Here is a 6,169-nt window from a genome sequence, read left to right as displayed (position 1 = left end):
TGAGTTTGCACCAGAATCGAGTGAGCAACTTAAGGAATGTCTGTCTAGCTCCGAAGGAAGCCAATCCCCTTAGTTTCCCTGTCACCTCCACCCCCCCCATCCCCCGTGCCCAAGTGCAGCTCTCAGAGGTCTGAGTACCAGGCTAAACAGAGGGGACAGTTAGCTTTTGTTTTGATATAACGAGGGTAGATCTTGGCCTAAACTGAGCGAATGGCTCTACACAGTCTTCCCAACCTCCCTGTCCATTTTGTAGGCCCACAGCTGAGATTCTAGCCCTTCAGGGTGGCAGGCCTTGGTGACTCTCGATCAGGGTCTTCTACTGCAACGGCGTACGGCCTTTGCCTTGGGCCTGGGGCGCCAGGAGGACTGGCTTGGGCCAGACATTCAGTAGGCGCTGTAGGGTCAAAACCCTACCGTGCATCACTCCTGAAGCTCTGCAGGCTAAAACGAATCTGGCCGCCGCGAGGTCTGGAGAGAAGGAACCAGAATCTGCAACAGTGGAAAGCCTGTAGGTCGCCAGCCTGGGTCAGGGGCTTCCTGCCGCCCCACCCCCACCGCACCACGTGACCTCAAAGGGCCGCCGGGGGTTTGGAATGCAGCAACCTAAGCTGCGCTTCCAGAGGGGCCCCCAGAGCGGTGGGGAGAAGGAGGGAACAGGGGAGGGGAGAGGGAGCGGGGAGGAGGCTTCTCCCCGGGCCCAGAAGATTGGAGGGGTGGGGGTGGGGCGCAGGAGGGCCCTTTCTTCCCCACCTTGCGAGCGGGAGGAGGGGAGGGGGTAGAGGTTTGGCTTCTTCCAGGGAACCTGTAAATACGGGCCGAGAAACTCGATCTGCTCCTGTCGCTTTCCTATTTAGGAGAAGGGCTGGAGCCAGGCGATTAGTGGCTGCTGGGGGCGCAGGTCACGTGGCCGCCCAGGACTAGGTGCGGGGAGGGGAAGACTGTGCTCCCGAGGAAGTGGGATTGAGGGAAGCTAGAATCCCAGCTAGGCCCTCCGACTCCCGCCCCAAATAGTTCCATTTGTCTTTATCTTACACTCTCGCACACTCACTGTGGGTGCGTCCACCCCTCGCACCCTTTCTGAACGCCTGGGCGAGGTCTGTCCGTAGGCTTCTCAAAGCCCTGGTTAACTAGGACATGACTCCTGTACCTGTAGTGGTACAGCTCAGCTCCTGGTCTGGGACTCACCTGTCAAGGGTGGTGGAGAAAGTGCCTAGTTGGCTGGCATTCCACCCCCCAACCACGGGGGGTGGGTGGGGGGAGGCCAGGACATCAGCAGTGCCGAGAGAGGAAGATGCCCTCTGGGACTGACTTCCAGCCTACTGTGTGCCAGGCTGAGAGGTATGGAGAAAAAAAGGCAGTGCCTGCCCTCAAGAAGCTGACATTTGTGTTGTGGGAACAGTCAAGTAAACGAGAATGAAAATACAGGCACACAGAGGAGGATCTATGTCCAGCTAGGACCTTGGAGGTGGCACTTGAATTGTATTTTAAAAGGTGAGGGGTCACCACACAAGAAGGGGAAGGGCATCCCAGCAGAGAGAACGCTCTGTGCAAAGGCATGGAGGCACATGGTGTCAAAGACTCCTAGGTGCTTAGTTCCTCAAGACAAAAAGGGTGGCTAGTGTGGGGAAGGGGGTAGGACAAAGGGTGACTAAGCCGACAAGAGCCAGAGCTGACATCTGAGTTTTGTCCTGAAAGTCTTGGGGAACTGCTGAATCATTCCATATAGACAGGATCAGATTCATATCTTCTAGGAGAGCTGGGGATGGATTTGGATTTGGGACCTAGAGAAGGAAAGAGGTTGATTAGGAGCCTGTGGCTAGCCTCCCTTGAGAGAGCAGCAGTGGGAATGGAAAGAATGAAAAGGCCAGACAAATATTTATGAGGGGAGGAGTCACTGGTCTTCAAAACAGATTGGGGTGAGTATGGGTAGGCTGGAAGAGTCTTGGGTGGCTTCAGGTTTCTGCCTCGAACTGGGCAGGTAACGGATGCAGAAGAAATAGGTTTGGAGGAAAGACTGATGGTGAGAGTGATACTTACTGAGTAGTTCCACTGTTTCAGGAATTAATTGAATGAGATATATTATCTCATTGAAACCTCACAATAACCTATGAAGTAAGTACTAACTGTTATCTTCATTTTAATGAGAAAATTAAAGGGTTAAGTAACTAAATGGTAGGAGTGTGATGACGAGCAGGCCTGAACCTTGCAGAATGCATTATCCCAAACCTGAAGCCCCAGTGAGTTTATCCAGGCTACTCCACAGAGAAGCTATACCCACTTCCACAGGCTTCTCCTTCCCTCCCTAGCCCCAGCGTCTGGCACCATCCCCCCACCAAAGCTGTTCAGTCACTGTCACTCCCTCCCTCAACCCACTCTACCTCATCCCCAGGACCTTGCCCTGAGTGGCTGGGATGGGACCGCACAGGGCTCTAGAACCCTGGTACTGACACCCCCACTTTCCTAGTTACAATACATTCTGCAGGAGCAATCAGAGAAACCAAGAAGATGGATGTGTTCTGTTTGCAATAAAAATAAAAATAAAAAATTTAAATGAAACATTTCAATGACATCAGTGGGTCATGAAAGGTCTCCCTCCGCCCAACCCTGTGTTTATTTTCTGTGGGGACAGGGGTAGGGTTCTGGAGTAAGCATGCATCTCTCACAAAGGAAGCTCCTCGAGCTCTGTTACCCTTGCTCAAACTTTGTTTTGGGAACACTCAATCCAACTAGAGAAGCCGCAGGAGACAAATAGGGACTGCCACTCCTTTGAGTCCCATCCTCTCTACCCCTCTGTTTGCATTGGGGGGCAGGTACCTGCTGGTTCCAAATTGCCTCTCACCAACCATCCAGTTGAGGTAAAGATGAGGGAGGTAAAGGGATGGAGAATATAGGTGATAAGAGTTCCTAGCTCTCTCTTGGGATTAGTTAGGCCTAGAAAGCCCTGACTTCAGCTGTCACCCCTGACTTCAGCTGAACATAATTAAATGGCCTACCCAAAGTCACACAGCTAGCAACTGGTCCAGGGCCTGGAGGGAGGAGGTTATTTACAAGACTGTTTTAGGCAGAAGTTAAAATGTCTTCTTGCCTCCCACCTCTCAGAACCATAACTATAGGAAAGAGGCCCATCACGACCCCAGAGAGCTTTCTGGTGTAGAGGCCTATAATCTGGGGATAGGGCAGTGAGAAGCATATGACTGTGTTTAGGGGTTCCAGGCTTCAGTAAAGCTGCCACTGCCTTTATAGTTTCTGGAGGCACAAAGGTCTTCCCCAGGCCTCCTGAACTGTCCCACATCGAACACCCACCACCCACCACCCACTACCACCCCACCATCTGCACCACCCCAACCTTGCCCTGGGTTCTATTTGCACCCTGTGCCTCTGATCTTGGAAGGGTTTCTGTTTTCTTATACATAAATCTTTCTTTGACCTCAAAGCAAGAGGTACTTGAGGGCCATCTCCTCTGCGCCTTTCGGGAACATCTAGAGCCATACATACAGAAGGCAGCCACAGCAGACAGGAGATGAAAGCAATGTTGTTCTAACTATAGGTCACAGTCTGGTGGAGTGTTGTGAAATCAGTTGAGAGGATTGTGGCAACTTAAAAAATGAAATAAAATACAATAAATACAATAGAAAATATCAGGATACATGCACAGGGCAAGAATAAGCATTGTCCCCATGACACTTGTTTCAGCTATCTCACAATATAAAATGTTTCTTGCTGTGGTTCACTGAACTCCTAGACAAAAGAACATTGTTTAAGACATGAGTCAGCACTCATACAGCAAAGTCATAAAGGCTGCCTGCTGTGTGCCAGGCACTATGCTAGGCACAAGAGACCCAATAATGAATAATACAGGCCCTAGTCTCAATCCATCTTCTGGTTGGGAAGCCAATAAGCAAACTAACAGTTGCAAGACTGAGAGAGTATGTAGGAGGCTATAAAGCCCTGAAATGAAAATGGGTATCTGGGAGGGTTTCCCAGAAGAGGTGATGCAGTCAGAGTTCTTAGCAAGAAATGACAGTTACTAGGTTCTAGTATCTCCTCCATCCTATAGATAGGAAAGAAACTATGGTAAACCAGAAGAGGTGATGCAGTCAGAGTTCTTAGCAAGAAATGACAGTTACTAGGTTCTAGTATCTCCTCCATCCTATAGATAGGAAAGAAACTATGGTAAAGTGTCAAGAGTTCTAGTCGTAAAGTCTAAAGACAACATTTAGTCCTGCCTCCTCTTCTGAACAAGCTGTGAGACCTTAGGTGAGTCCATTAACCTTTCCAGACCCTGTTTTCTCATCTACAAAATGGGCATATCTGCTCTGTCAACCCCAGAGGAAAGATCAGATGAGACAAATTAATGTATGTGAAAGTACTTCATAAACTATAAATGGAGGATTGCCTCTACGGATGACGAAATGGAAGTGTAGAGTGGTAATGTGTCCTGCGCAACACTACAGAGCAGGGGGGAGCAAGTTCCCCTGAATCCTCAGCCCTTGGCTCCTGCCTGCACTCTCATTGCAACTGAGCTACCTCACAAGAGGGAGGGGGCAGGACCCAAAGGCCCCCTTAGCAACCTGACTATTGAAGATGTATCTTAAGAATTCTATTGTTTTAATGATCTTTTGATAATGACGAGAGATAAATATGTGAGAACTCCTCCCTCTTGCCTTCTGTCAATGAATTGGGATCTACCCAAATTCAGTGTTTAAAGTTATATAAGCATCATTCAGATCTTCTGTAACAGCTACTCTCATTTTGGAAAATACAGCATTTCCATTAAAATAGTGTTATATAAAAAGGTTTTGTGTATATATGTGTGGGAACAGAAGGAACGGACACCCATGAGCACTGTTAAGGCACATAGGTAGGTACACATACAACCTCACCTGTCTTCATGAAGGAGGGTGGGGAACAGGTGTTCAATAGCACCTGGCAAGTTAAGATGTGACCTACTTCTCCTCCAACCACCAGTGAAACCTGGTGCATGTTGGGCAAGGGGACTGTAGCAGGAAAGCCATCAGCGGCCTCAACACCCCCATCCTCCTGCCAAGGACCAGAGAAGACGTGACCTTTCTGGAAGCTTCTTCCTTGGGAGGGTGAGTTCCATTGAATCATAGAATATTAGGGTTGCAATTAGCTCAGAAATCACACAGCACAATCTCACTCTACATCATTCTTGCCAGTCTTGACTTGAACGGCTCCCCTCCTCCCAAGGCAGTCTGTCACCGGTGGATAGATGTAGCTCATTGGAAAAGACCTGATATTGAGCTGAAATCTGCCCTTCTAGAGCTCTCTCTCATTTATTGGGAACAAGTGAATATCTTTCACCTAGTCTTAAGCAGGCTTATAGGAGTCCTGCAGCCACAGCCAGCAGAGGGTGCCTGGGGCCTAAGAGCAAAGAGGGAGGCCAGCAAGAGTCCAAAGGGCTGAAGCTCTTCCCCTAAGAGACCTCCACCTATCTTTAACTGAAGCTGGTACTATGGGGGAAAAGGGAGTGAAGGGAGCCCGGGCTGGGAGGAGAGGGAGAAGGGAGGAAGCCCTGAATGGAAGCGGTTTTAAGCAAAGCCCTGCATCTCTTATCTCATTTGAAGTATGGGGTCAGATATCACGAGGTCAGTTCCAGCTCTGATATTCTGGAGTTCTGTCTTGCGTCCGCCTCCACACACATCCCTTTCAGGATTCGATGGTTGTGCTCTTTTATGTGAAATAGCGGGTCCACGATTCGAGAGCCAAGCAGGAAGTAAGAGAACTGCCCCGGGTCCTCTCATCTTGGCCCGACTTGGGTTAGGCTTCGTGGCTTGCCCTAGTAACCCCAGCAGAGAAACACAAACGGGAACAACCCAGCACCGAGAAGGGAAACGTGAGCTTTGGAGTGTCCTTTTAAGTAGTTGGGAAGGGGGTGTGGTCGAGGAGACTGGGAGGCTGCCACCGGGCGAAGGGGGAGTGGCCCGGAGGCGGGGCCGTAGCGACTGGAATGTTGTTGGGTCCTCGCACCGCATAGTAAGGAGGGGCCACGCCCCTTTTCTCTAAGAAGGCCAATCGGAGCGCCGGAGCGGTTTCAAGTCTCCCCTGCCAGCCTGCCCGCCCGCCACCCCACCCCCCTCGGGGATTCGCTTTTTCAGTAACAAAATAGCAAAGCTCTGGATCTTCCCAAGCCCCGGCCGCTCGCTGG

This window comes from Pteropus vampyrus, unplaced genomic scaffold (genome assembly GCF_000151845.1).
Source record: "Pteropus vampyrus isolate Shadow unplaced genomic scaffold, Pvam_2.0 Scaffold493, whole genome shotgun sequence".
In the NCBI taxonomy this organism is placed as follows: Eukaryota; Metazoa; Chordata; class Mammalia; order Chiroptera; family Pteropodidae; genus Pteropus; species Pteropus vampyrus.
Note: the sequence above shows the minus strand (reverse complement) of the source record.